Here is an 11,869-nt window from a genome sequence, read left to right as displayed (position 1 = left end):
CCGCTCAGGATCACGCTCCTCACATGTGTGGTGCCCAGTTCGCGAGCCGGGCCAGGAAACTAAGGGGACATTAGCACGAGATGTACAGTCTCCGGCATTATGAAAGACACATTCGCCGATGCTGTTTATGCAGCGGTGCCAAGCCGGGCTTGGCCGGACACGCTTTATTTTGAAGGAGAAAAAAGAACAAACCTTTATTTATTCCCAAACCAAAGCAATGTGTGCCTAGCCAAAGCAAATCTATCGTAGCCACCTAAGAAAAAATCTTCAAATCGCTTTTTCATATTCCCGAAGGTTGTACAATCTTTGCATTAAGCGCGGTGCGACAAGGTGGAGAAACTAAAAGTCTTCAGAGACATTAAGTGACTGCTTTCGCTGCCTTCTGTACACGTGGGAATCGTTGCTTCTTGGCATCAGAGATATCGATCAGTCTTGAACAAAACCCAACACTTCTATCTTTAACTGCACACACTCGTTCAAACAGAAAGGCCACCGTCTCGGGTTCACCGCCCGCTCGCTTTGGCTTCAGTTTTCGTTCTGTCCGTCTCGACTTACCACGCTGTTGAACTTCTCGGCTGCATCCGACCGCTGCGGTACAAAGTTCAGCTCGCCCCCGCGCTCGATCGCCTCCACAGGCAAGCCGATGCTGTTGTCAAAAAGTGTCAATATTGCGCTGCTCGTGAACTGGACTATTTATAGCACAACAACATGTTGTTTTACAAGTGCATCCTAAATATACTAGCGTTAATTAATAAAAGTGACTATCGCCAATTGGTGTTCGTGTTCTGTAAAAAATTGTCTTCGCTTCATGTAAACTCAGTCCATTTTCCTCACTTTTTTCAGCAAACTGCTTTTCCTTCTTAAAGAGGGGCATTGATATTGCATATTTTTATATACACGCTGACAATAATGAACAGGCGATTACATGGTTATTTGATCGCACGCGACAAGACACATCATGCATTGGCGCCCGTGCAGGATGCTTCCTGGGTGTAACGGAGATGGGCCTATAGCGCGAAGGGCCGGGCGTGCTGTACGTGCCTTAATATCTGTGTATAGCACAGACACATACATGACCCCGGTCTGGCTACATAAAGAGCTCGTTCCGTTTTCTTCGCCCTTTGTGCCCTGGCTTTGGACATCGGATAATGGAACATCCGCTGCACCGCTAAATATCAGACCAAGGAATGCCAGTTGCCATCATTAAAAATTAATAAAATACAGTATATAGCCAAGCACCAGTGTTTTCAATCAAAATGAATTTAACCGCTGCATTTGAACACACAAATAAGCAGTCTATTCTTTCCAGCGAAGCCGACCTGCGGGAACTGCGTTTGGCTATTCTGAGAAGGTGGGAGCGATTTCGATCACTTCTAGAGAAGATACAACAAAAAAAAAAAAAAGGGGGAAATCGCATCAAGCCAACTGAAAGTTCATATGATCGGCAGCAATAATAAAAAAATTGAACGACATAAAAACTGGCCTTTTTTGATAAAGTGGTTTCAAAAAATAGGTTAATTTCAATTTTTTACGATATTTCAAATTTTATATGAAACATTCAGTAAAAATAAACTAAACTAAACTGATTCCCGCCGATAGCCCATATTTTGCGGCTACACCCGCATAGAATTTAATAAGTGACAAATATAACTCATGAATTACAAGGCTCTGAAGAAGTCACCGGATTGTCAAGGAGACAATGTTTGCCATTTTTTACCTCAATAAACAAAAATACAAAAGTATTTTCCGTTAAACTAAAAAATAGTCCAAATAACATACAAGAGCACAAAAAATTACCGTAAGGTTTCTGTGCTTCCCGCATACCAGCGTACAGAACTGGGTGGAAAAATCCCGGAGTAAAAACAGATTTTCACCCTGCTCCACTTAATAACTGTTTGTAAAGCGAAATATTAAAAAAAAAAAAATCTGAAAAGCGGTTTTGTTCTTTCCAGGAATGGGGAAATTACACATATTTTTTCAAACAAAAATCGAAAGACCCACCCCGACAAGCGTATTCGATTTCAAATGAAACCACCCTGAAATAACTAATCTGAGGTCCGTACACAATCTTCTCCGTCCTCTCTTGAAAAAGGAGCAGAGCCGTCGAAGTAGAAAAATACCCCCAAAGTGCGAGAGAGGCCAAGCCAAGGAGTCTAAAAAAAAAGGGTTCCTCTCTCTTTCTGTCACCGACGACGCAGGTTATGCCGCCGCCTTTGTGGAGACAAGGGGGTTTCCAGAACGGGACTGCCGTCAGTGTCGTTCCGGTCCAGCGAAGAATCTTCGTCTTCTGCATGAAAAAAATTGTTTAAGGTCGGTGACATGCACAGGTCTGGGCCGGTTTGCTCGAAGCGCTAACCGCGGCAAAAGTTAGCCGCAGTACTTAGGAGAGGGATTTTGAAATCCCGTGAGGCTCGGTAGGGATGCGGGGAAACAGGGCGGTGCCCCAGTGTGTGAGCGCGGCTCGCTTTGGAACAAATATGTCGTTGTGGCTGCAATATCGGGCGCGTTAGTCAGCAACGAATGGTTCAGGAGGCTTTAACCTCCGATTATCAACACGATGCCCGCCGTTTTTTCCCTTGCAGCTGAAAAGAGGGACAAGGGGAAGCGGCAGTAAACTCCATTCTTTCTTTGGACCCAATCGTGTCAGGTATCGCCGCCGGTGGCGTGCTGTGTGACGAAGAGGCGTTAAGAAGCGACGCCGGGATGTCGTGCGAGAGTTGCCCTTAAAAAAAAAAAAAAAAAGTTTCCACGTTTGAAACAAAAAAATTACTTTGATTAAAGTTTTAGAAATAAAAGACAGTCGATTGTTCTTCTAAACCCACCATCTTTTCTATTCTTACTTGGACCACCCCAGGGTGAGATAAATGGCTGTTTATGCGCCAAAACGCACTTTTTGGCAAATTTAGGTTTTTTTTTTTTTTTTTTTTTTTTTACCGCGAGATATTTAATTGAGCGGTTTTGACATTTTTCTCTATAATATATACCTGCAGGGCAGCCGGTAAAACGTTCTACAGGGTGATACAAGGCGACGCCAGGCTCTTTAAATCGACCGGAAAATTCGGTTTCTTAACCTATCGCGCTACGACTTTGTGCAGCGTTGCCCACAAGTGGTGCTTTTTTTTTTTTGTAAAATCTACAAAGAGCGAGCTTACCTGAACAAAAAGTAAAGAAAGAAAAAGAATTAGCTCCTATGGAAACGCAGCGACGCCACCGGTCTGCAAACTACACGGCGCCTTTTCGCACGGGAGACAAGAGATGGCGCAACGAACGCCGCCAACGCAGAGCCGTGTATTGGGAGAGTTTGGCCAATAGGCGGAGCGAAGGCCGCCGCCAGCGCCGAATAGTCCCCCCGCGCTTAGAGCGTAAACTAAATTTGTGACACAGCGTCGACCAATCAGGAGACCGCGACGTCACAATATTGCGAACGACATTCAAAGCGTGAAATAGACGCGTTCAATCTCGGTCTCTCTGCTCCATCTCACAAATGTCGGCAGTGAAGACAAAGGTACAGGCGCGTGAACCTAGCTCAGCGAAACGCTTTTGTTTGTACGAGAACTCCTGCATAGGAGCCACTTTCCGAAGCCACGCGCTTGTGCCCATGTTTTTCTCTGCGCCGCTGATGTTGGATTGTTAGAACAGCGTCCTGTGACTGGCGGAAAGAAAACAGTGCAAAGGGTGGGACGCGCGAGCGTCTGGAGACGCGGAGTCCCGCTCGACTCGTGCGCTGGCTTTGGCAGTGCTTTCTTTCATCGTCTCAGCTGAGACGCTGTTTCTAGCAAGTTAGCCCTGGTTTGGAGCGCACGTTCATTTATTCTACACTTGAATATTGGCGTGACGAAAACCTCGCACGCAAAAAGTTTTCAGTCACTGAGAGTCACACTTTTTAACTCTAGCGACGCTGAAACGGCTTGAATTAGTCGTGTCACAAATTTAGAGCTCAAGACCACCGCTAGGGGCTGTTTCGCGGCCTGTAATTGGCCCCGAGATGCTCGCCTATTCAAACCAATGTATGGCCAAACTCTCTCGATAAACGGCTCTGCGCCAACGAACGACCATACGGCGCCGAGAGCCAGCGTCTTTAGCAGACAATCTTTTCGACTCAAAAGCGGCACGCGTTCCGAAAGGGGTATTCACACGAGGGAGAAATCCCGGGGATTTCTCCCCGGCACGCGCATCCCACGACGAAAACGTCAGGTTTGCGACGTGCAAAAGCCTCGCGTTTTCATCTCGTGATGCGCGCGTGCCGGGGAGAAATCCCCGGGATTTCTCCCTCGTGTGAATACCCCTGAAGGCGGCGACAGATGCAGAAACAATAACAGGCGCGGTAACAACAAGGAACCGCAGTTCCTTGTCTGCTAAATACGCCGGCTCTCGGCGTCGTCTGCTCGTTCGTTGGCGGCAGTTGGCGTCGCGACCGCTTGCGCCATCTCTTGTCTCCCGTGCGAAACGGCGCCGTGTTGTCTGCAGAACGGTGGCTTCGCTGCGTTTCAATAGGAGCTAAGCCTCTGTCTTTCTTTACTTATTCCTCCATTAATTTCGCTCTTTACAAATTTTACGAAAAAAAAAATGCACCATCGGTGGGCAACGCTGCACAAAGTCGCAGCGCGATAGGTAAAGAAACCGAATTTTCCGATCGATTTAGAGAACTATTTGAAGCGGTTAGCCGATGGGAAGGAGCCAGTCTTGTTGCCTGCCAGGACGTTATAACACGTCACGGATCACGCCCTGCCTTTATCTGCACCAGCACTAAAAGACTTCCCCGGTATAATCATCACAGAAAACAGAGATAACGACCCGACTCCTACTCGCCCAGGAGTCCCAGACTACCCAGACATAATAGGCATTGAAGGTGATGATATTTACGTCGATGCGGTCGAAAGTCTACCACCGGTACAAGCAGCTAACGATCCGAACTTGGCCGACGCTCATGAGAGCCCACCGCTGTTAGACATCCTCGACAACAAGCTTCACGTTGACGACCAAGTAGAAGAAAACGGTGACCAGGGCACTGACGGAGGTCAGCACAATACGCCACCAGCGAACGGTGCCGAACGTTTGGACGACGATCAACTTTCAGTCGTTCTTTTGCCCTCTGAAGACGTCACTCCAACGGACTTGCCTGTAGACGTGACACAGCAGGCAAAGCTAGCAGAGCGATACGTCCTTCGGCCACGAGAAACACTGAGTCGACACGCGCGATATTGCGATTGAGTGCTTCTAGCATGAGAAGCCTATACTTCGTTTCAGCTTCGGTCCAGACGCAGCCTATGCTACAAGCGCGAGCATGTGGCCCAGAACAGTGCTTGCACTGCACGAGCGCGCGTGCTTGGCAGGGATGCCGAAAGCCCGCAGCTCGCGCTTGTAGCTTTGGCTGCGTCTGGACCGAAGCTGAAACGAAGTATAGTGCCGGGACGGCAACTTCCTCGTGAAGGGGGATAATGTGATGATTGCTAGTATCGCCATGGCGAAGAAGAAGCAGCGCGCTCTGGGAGCGCGCTCCAGGGAAACGCGGACAGATATAAAAAAAATGGTAGCCTAAAGGGCTGTTTATACTCGGACGTTGAGCGCAGTGAACGCAGCGTATCGCAGAACACGCGCCTTTCATTGGCCGGCGACCAGGAACTCGATATCTGCGACCAGTCAGAATCAGTGCGCGCTGTGTTACGCAGCACCCGTCGACGTTACGTTTAAGTATAAACGTACCTTAAGACCGAACGCTGTCGCTTCTTGGCCATCACGCTACATTTATATTTAAATAAAGAACCACGTAAAACGACTTATCAGACAGAGAAAACGTTTTTCCTTGCTGTTTTTAGGAAGATACGGCCAGACAATAATATAGAACTTTAAGTTTCAATATGCACATATTATGACCGTAAGGTGAGCTAGTGAAGGTTAAACGTAATTTTTGAAACTGGGCTGGAATGGTCACAACGATAGGATAAGTGGGCATCACGAAGACGTTAATTTCTCACGAAATGCCCTCCAATTATTTATTTTATTGAAACTGCCTATCGAAGAACACTGTTGATAGCCATAATCGTGGAGCACTTATTCAAAGTTAAGATATTTTTAGTAATTATTTCAAATAATTTATGGGTTCACGAATGCGATTTTGTCTGTGCTATTAAACTCTGTATACACTCCTGATGGGACCCTAGGGAGCCTGCAGTATTGTGAAATAAATCAATATTATTTTTTCAAGGTAAACATTCGAGAAAAATCTCTCTTGTTGGAAAACATAATAATTAAAGTATGGCAACTAACCAAGTTATAAACATGTAGGAGCCCTACGTTTCGAACCTACATGTTTCTTCGTCAGGGGCGACTGTGGCCGTTGAGGAGCGTCGTTTTTCGGTCTTCTTCTTCTTTCAGGGGTGCACAGCATTTCTCGATCTGTTTCTTTCGCGGGTATGGCGAAGCCCGTTTACACATTCTGTTGGTTTGAACGTGCCAGGACTCGACGAGAAGCCTATGTCGGTTATTAGTCTCTGCGTCGATAATGCTTGTGTAGTAGAAATCAATTGGGTCGTCCCTGACTTCGCAGTGCTCAACGACTGCGCTGCGCACGAGGTCGAGCTTGCGAAAGTCGTTTTTATGTTGGCGTATACTTTCGTTAAAGTTCTTTGTCTCGCCGATGTAAGTGGGTGGACAATTTGCACAAGGGAACTTATACACCACGCCCTGCGTTTTTTCTTTCGGAGGGCGATCTTTTGGTCGGGGCATGAGTAACCCAAGCGTGAATATAGGCTTGTGGGACCCGCTGATTCCTTCTTTGTCTAGCACGCGTGGCAGCGCCTCGCTTGTTCCTTTGATGCAGAGTACGCAGATCCGCGAGGTTGAGCGCGGCTGCGTGCATGCTTTTGGTTGCTGGTGTTGGTGATCTCGAGCTTGATGACGGGCAACGCGTTGGATAAAGGTGCTCGTGTATCCGTTTTTTTCGAGATCAGCACCGACGTTTTTTTTCTCCCTTTCTTTTGTCGGCCTCAGACGAGCATATAATCTTTTCAACCACCCTTTCGGGGGTTAGTGCACTGTCTCAGCGGTTTGCTTTCTTTCGTTCTGCCTCCCCTTTCTCTTCTTCCGTGCTCTATGTGCGGTTTTACCATGATGAGGTACAAACTAGCTCAAATTACTAAATTAATGCAATCATGTTTAATATTTGTAGTGTCTATTGCAATACCCCAAAAAAGACAACCACCGCAGTATTAGTATGCGCATTTGTGTTAATGTTGACAACAACCAAGGAAATGTAAAAGGTCACAAATGATCTGCTGAATTTCTGACTCATTTGACAGTAACAAAAGTAAGAAATTACTGACAATATTGCGATTGAATTGTTGCAACAAAATATCTTAGCCATAATTAATAGAACTATCTCCACCAACTGTAAGCATACTGATGGTATTCGGTTGTTATGAATTGATAACCGAACATGTGCAGTATTCTTGCACGTAATATCACATAAAGGTTTTCGTGGCATGGAATGCTTTGTATCTTGTTTTCTACAAAAAATAGGGCTTATTATCGCCATTTCGAAAACATGACTACTATAAATAAAATACACCCAAATCAGGAAAAGTGATCTGCATTTAAGCCACGGTTTGAAATACTCCTAAATTTTTAACGAATCGTGAAAGCTTGAACCTACAAGTCTTTTCATTCCTGAAAATGATTCCGGGGGCATAAAATGTAGGAAGTATGTGCGCAGTGTCACCTAGCGGCTCTAATCGAATATCGCTAAGTCATTCATAACCTTCACAAAGCTACGTGATCATTGATAGCTTAGAAGATCAGGGATGGTCTTCTTACGTCCATGCTTTTTCGTGATTCGTTTTTCAGTGTGCTCATCGGTTAGCGCCGCAATCCCATTGGCTGAAGAGAAGTAATAAGATGCTCAAGATTCACCCCGTCCTGCGTTTTCTAATCTCTCAGGGACCATGCAGTAAAACACACAACATACCGTTTCTCGTTACATTTTTGAAGGTTGATATGGTGCTGCGCAATCCGATTCTAAACACTGTTTGGACACCCCTCGAAAATTATGTTATTAAAATTTCCGACCTGCTGATTTAAAAAAAAAAAAAAACGAAATGATTACATCATCTCCAATTTCCCCCCAGGTAAATGAGCAAGAAATGGGCAAGTTTCAGAATCTGCTAAGCACGTGCTCTGAAGAAATACTTGATTACATCGATGGCTGTGAAGAATCGAATGAAAGAAACACTATGCAAACCATAATTTCGTGTCTCAAAAAATCCTGAAGAAAAATATGAACACTATTTTGTATCTGTTTAGAGAATAAAAAATTAAAAACGATCACAAATCCTTCTAATGCCGAATTAGAGTGCAGTTCCTAAGGAGAAGGAGAGGGTATGGAGTGGAGGGTATGCCCCTCCCCCTTTCCCCCCCTCCACTCCTGCTACCCTCCCATTCATCGGGGTTTTTTTTTTTTTCTGTTAAATATAGCGAGATATTTTTTTCGCAAAAATTAGCGGGAAACGTTTTACGCTATATTTCCCTATTGAAAATATTTCTAAAGGGCCCGTCAGCCTTGAAGGATTATGGGACCTCACAGGCCTTCAAAACCCTTCAAAAATACCCTTCAGAAAAACCCTTCAGGGATGCCCCATAGAAAAACCCTTTAGCCCCACAGCCCTTCAACCCGTCAGACCCTTTAGCCCATCACCCCTTTAGACGCGCAAATGACTGTGAACCATAGACAAAATGCAGTTCAAAACATTATTAAAAATTTATTGCAGACATTTAGTTTTACATGCATATTATAACTCAAAAAGGTGATAAAAAGCAACGTTTGTTAAAACCCGGCGCAAGGAGCGGTAGACGAAAGAGATCACATCGAACAGGGACAACTGACTTCTTTATCACAAAGAAAAATATATTTCGAAGTACTACAATGCCGCTGGGTATATTCCTGATGTGCGGTAGTTCAGCTAATAAAACCGAGCAGGTGCACCTCACGTACACATACACAGTCTTAGTAGGCGCGTTTAGCGAAAACCACGAAGTCGCAAGCGCTAGCACCCGCCGCCGTTGAGAAATTCCGAGCACAGTCACGGTTTCGTCCATGATGACAATACGCCGGCGTCTCCGGCGTATTTTTCGCTCGCTGGATGCTTCTGAAGTCGGGCGGACGAAGAGGCGCAAAAACCAAGTCCGGACAGCGACCGTCATCCACCGTCTCAGGGCCCACAGCGCCATAATCCCGGTGCGCAGGCACAACATGCGGTGGGACGCTGACCCCGACTGCCAGGCTTTGCAGCGAGGAAGCCGACACCGGCCACCATCTCCTTGAATGCGCTGAACACGACGGCGCTCGAACGGTGCTGAAGGCGGCCAGCGCCGAACTAGGGTGCACCTGCGGAACCAAGGAAGAATCAAAAGAGACCAAGGGGCGAGCCCTGAAAGGCATGCATGCTCACCTTGCTGGAGGAAATTGGTCCGCTCCAAAAATCCGCTGTGTGGGCTAACCGGAACTGTCCACGAGCAGAGAGAAAATGGCTATACTGGCGGCTGGCCTCCCCCGCTTGCACACACCACCCTCTCCCGCCGACCGCTGGGCTGGCAGCCCTGCACCCTCTCCCCATCGCCGGGCGGAGAGAGGGGCAGTGTGACTTGCTTTTGGGGACCGTCTCCCGTGGAAGAACCGGTTCCCGGAACGAGTCGCTCCCGCGTGGGTCCCTCTTTCTGGAAAGCGCGCAGTGCTGTCAGCTTGTTTATTTGTTTTTTTATTTATGGTTCCACGGATTTCGCCTCCAGCGGAAAGGATTGCGTTCGCCTCAAAACGCCGCTCGGTCAATACCACTCGGCCAGCGGCTCGTTGATTCTCTACGTGGGGCGGTCGCCCTCAGTGGCCTCCTTGGCGACCGAACCCCCGGGCAGTGACAGACGACCCACTCGTAATTGATAGAAGAGCAGTACTACAAATCTAACCGTACATACACACGATCGGCATTCTCCAAATACTTTTTTTCCCCGTAGCGTACAATAAGGCTATATTCTAATTCTGCGAAATGTGTTTTCTCGACCTAAGCCGTGGCCCACCGACATCTCAAGAAGCCTGAAGGTTTTCCCGACCCCATTAGAAAAGTTCTTGACAGGCTTCCAGACATTTCAAGGCATTGTAAAGGGGGCTTCAGACATTTCAGGAGAGCCTCTGACGGGGCCAACGAACCCACCAGGAAATATCGGTGCACCTTTCAAACATCACAAGAATTCCTGAAGTCCCTTTCACACCCTTTAAAAAAATCCTGAAGTCCCATCAGAGCGATTTTCAATAGGGTTAGCGGGGTATTTTTTCCACTCTATTTAGCGGGCAATTTATTACTTAAATTTAGTGGGGAAACCTTTCCAGCAAATTTAGCGGGGAATTTTTCCTGCTAAAGATAGCAAGGAAATATTTCTGTTCAATCAGAATTTTTCTGCTATATGTAGCAGAAAAAATACTCCCCTACTCCTATCTCGTGACCCTTGTGTCGTCACTCGTGACCCTCGTGACGTCGCTCGTGACCCTCGTGACGTCGCTCGTGACCCCTCGTGACGTCGCTCGTGACCCTCGTGACGTCACTGTGACCCTGGTGCAATGTTATTAGATTACCTCAGTTGCGGAACTCCCGAGGAGGGGGGTACCCCCCCTCACTCACTTCAATCCACCAAGCGCCATCTATATTTTCGTTTCATAACTATGCGTTCCAAAGAGCCCAGCTGAAACGCCAAATGGCGATCACAACGCCGCCATTAATCCTGCAGCGGTCACTCGAGGAACTGCACGTAACGACCATTTTGGCTTCAATCGGCCATTTCGGAGCCGAAATCGGTACAGTGGAAGGGGGTACAGGGAAGCCACCCCCGTCTCCCCAGCGGACGCGCCGCGAATTAGCCTCGAAGTTTCAGATGAGCCTAGGTCGGGACGCGCTACCTCAAATCCCCGCTGAGACGTGGTTGTATTAAAACAATATTAATTGTACCGAAAAATCTTGCAAACTAAAGATTAAAAAAAAAACATCACCCGCCCCCATTTTGTACTAAACTCCAATAAAAGTTACTACAAAACGAGTTTTTTTCCGTTGGTTTTTACGTTTCTAGTAACGTTGAAACGTACGTCCTGATTCAGTTACCAAAGCAGCCGTCTGGCGGCGCGTCGAGCGACGCTTGGCGAGTCGTGGTGAGTGAGTGGATGTACTATTCGTGCATGCGGCGTCTATGAGCAGTTCCGTAACTGAGCTAATTTAATAACGTTGCCCTGGTGATGTCACACATGACGTCACATGTGACGTCATTATGGGATACGTCCCATTATGCAACGTGCGGTTACGCCGACGACGACGGCGTCGCCGCTTAAGCCGGAAACAGGCGCCTAAGAGCTGCGCTCTAATAAGTATGTGTATAACTCGAGAAAGTTTTTAAGATATGCGAAAACCGGCCTGCATTTTACTTTACAAGAAAAACAAAGTAATACTGCAATCTCGCAAGTGTAGTGAAGAGCAATCATACTATTATACCGATGATATGTAACAAAACCGCGGTCGTGTAGTTAAGCCTTATGAATATGTTTGCACCTGTAGAATACGTAAGATCCTATCCAACACACTTCATCTACCACCGATAGAGCATAAATATGAAGACATTCTATTCAAACGCTTAAATGATTGGCTTCACAACACTTAGGTTACACCTGACAAAAAGGCCACATGCAGAACCCGTTTTTGTATGGATAAATCTCGGTGTAATATCGTTTATACACCTGGAATCGTGCCACCACTCCCACGTAATTACCATTGGTTTTCAGTATGGTCGTTAAATTAGCTATGCTAGCCAGAAGGAGTGTGATGCCATCCTGTGATTCTGG

Source organism: Ixodes scapularis, unplaced genomic scaffold (genome assembly GCF_016920785.2).
Source record: "Ixodes scapularis isolate PalLabHiFi unplaced genomic scaffold, ASM1692078v2 PGA_scaffold0__279_contigs__length_252992795, whole genome shotgun sequence".
Classification (NCBI taxonomy): Eukaryota; Metazoa; Arthropoda; class Arachnida; order Ixodida; family Ixodidae; genus Ixodes; species Ixodes scapularis.
The sequence above is the reverse complement of the archived record's forward strand: the minus strand, read 5'-3'. Positions refer to the sequence as shown.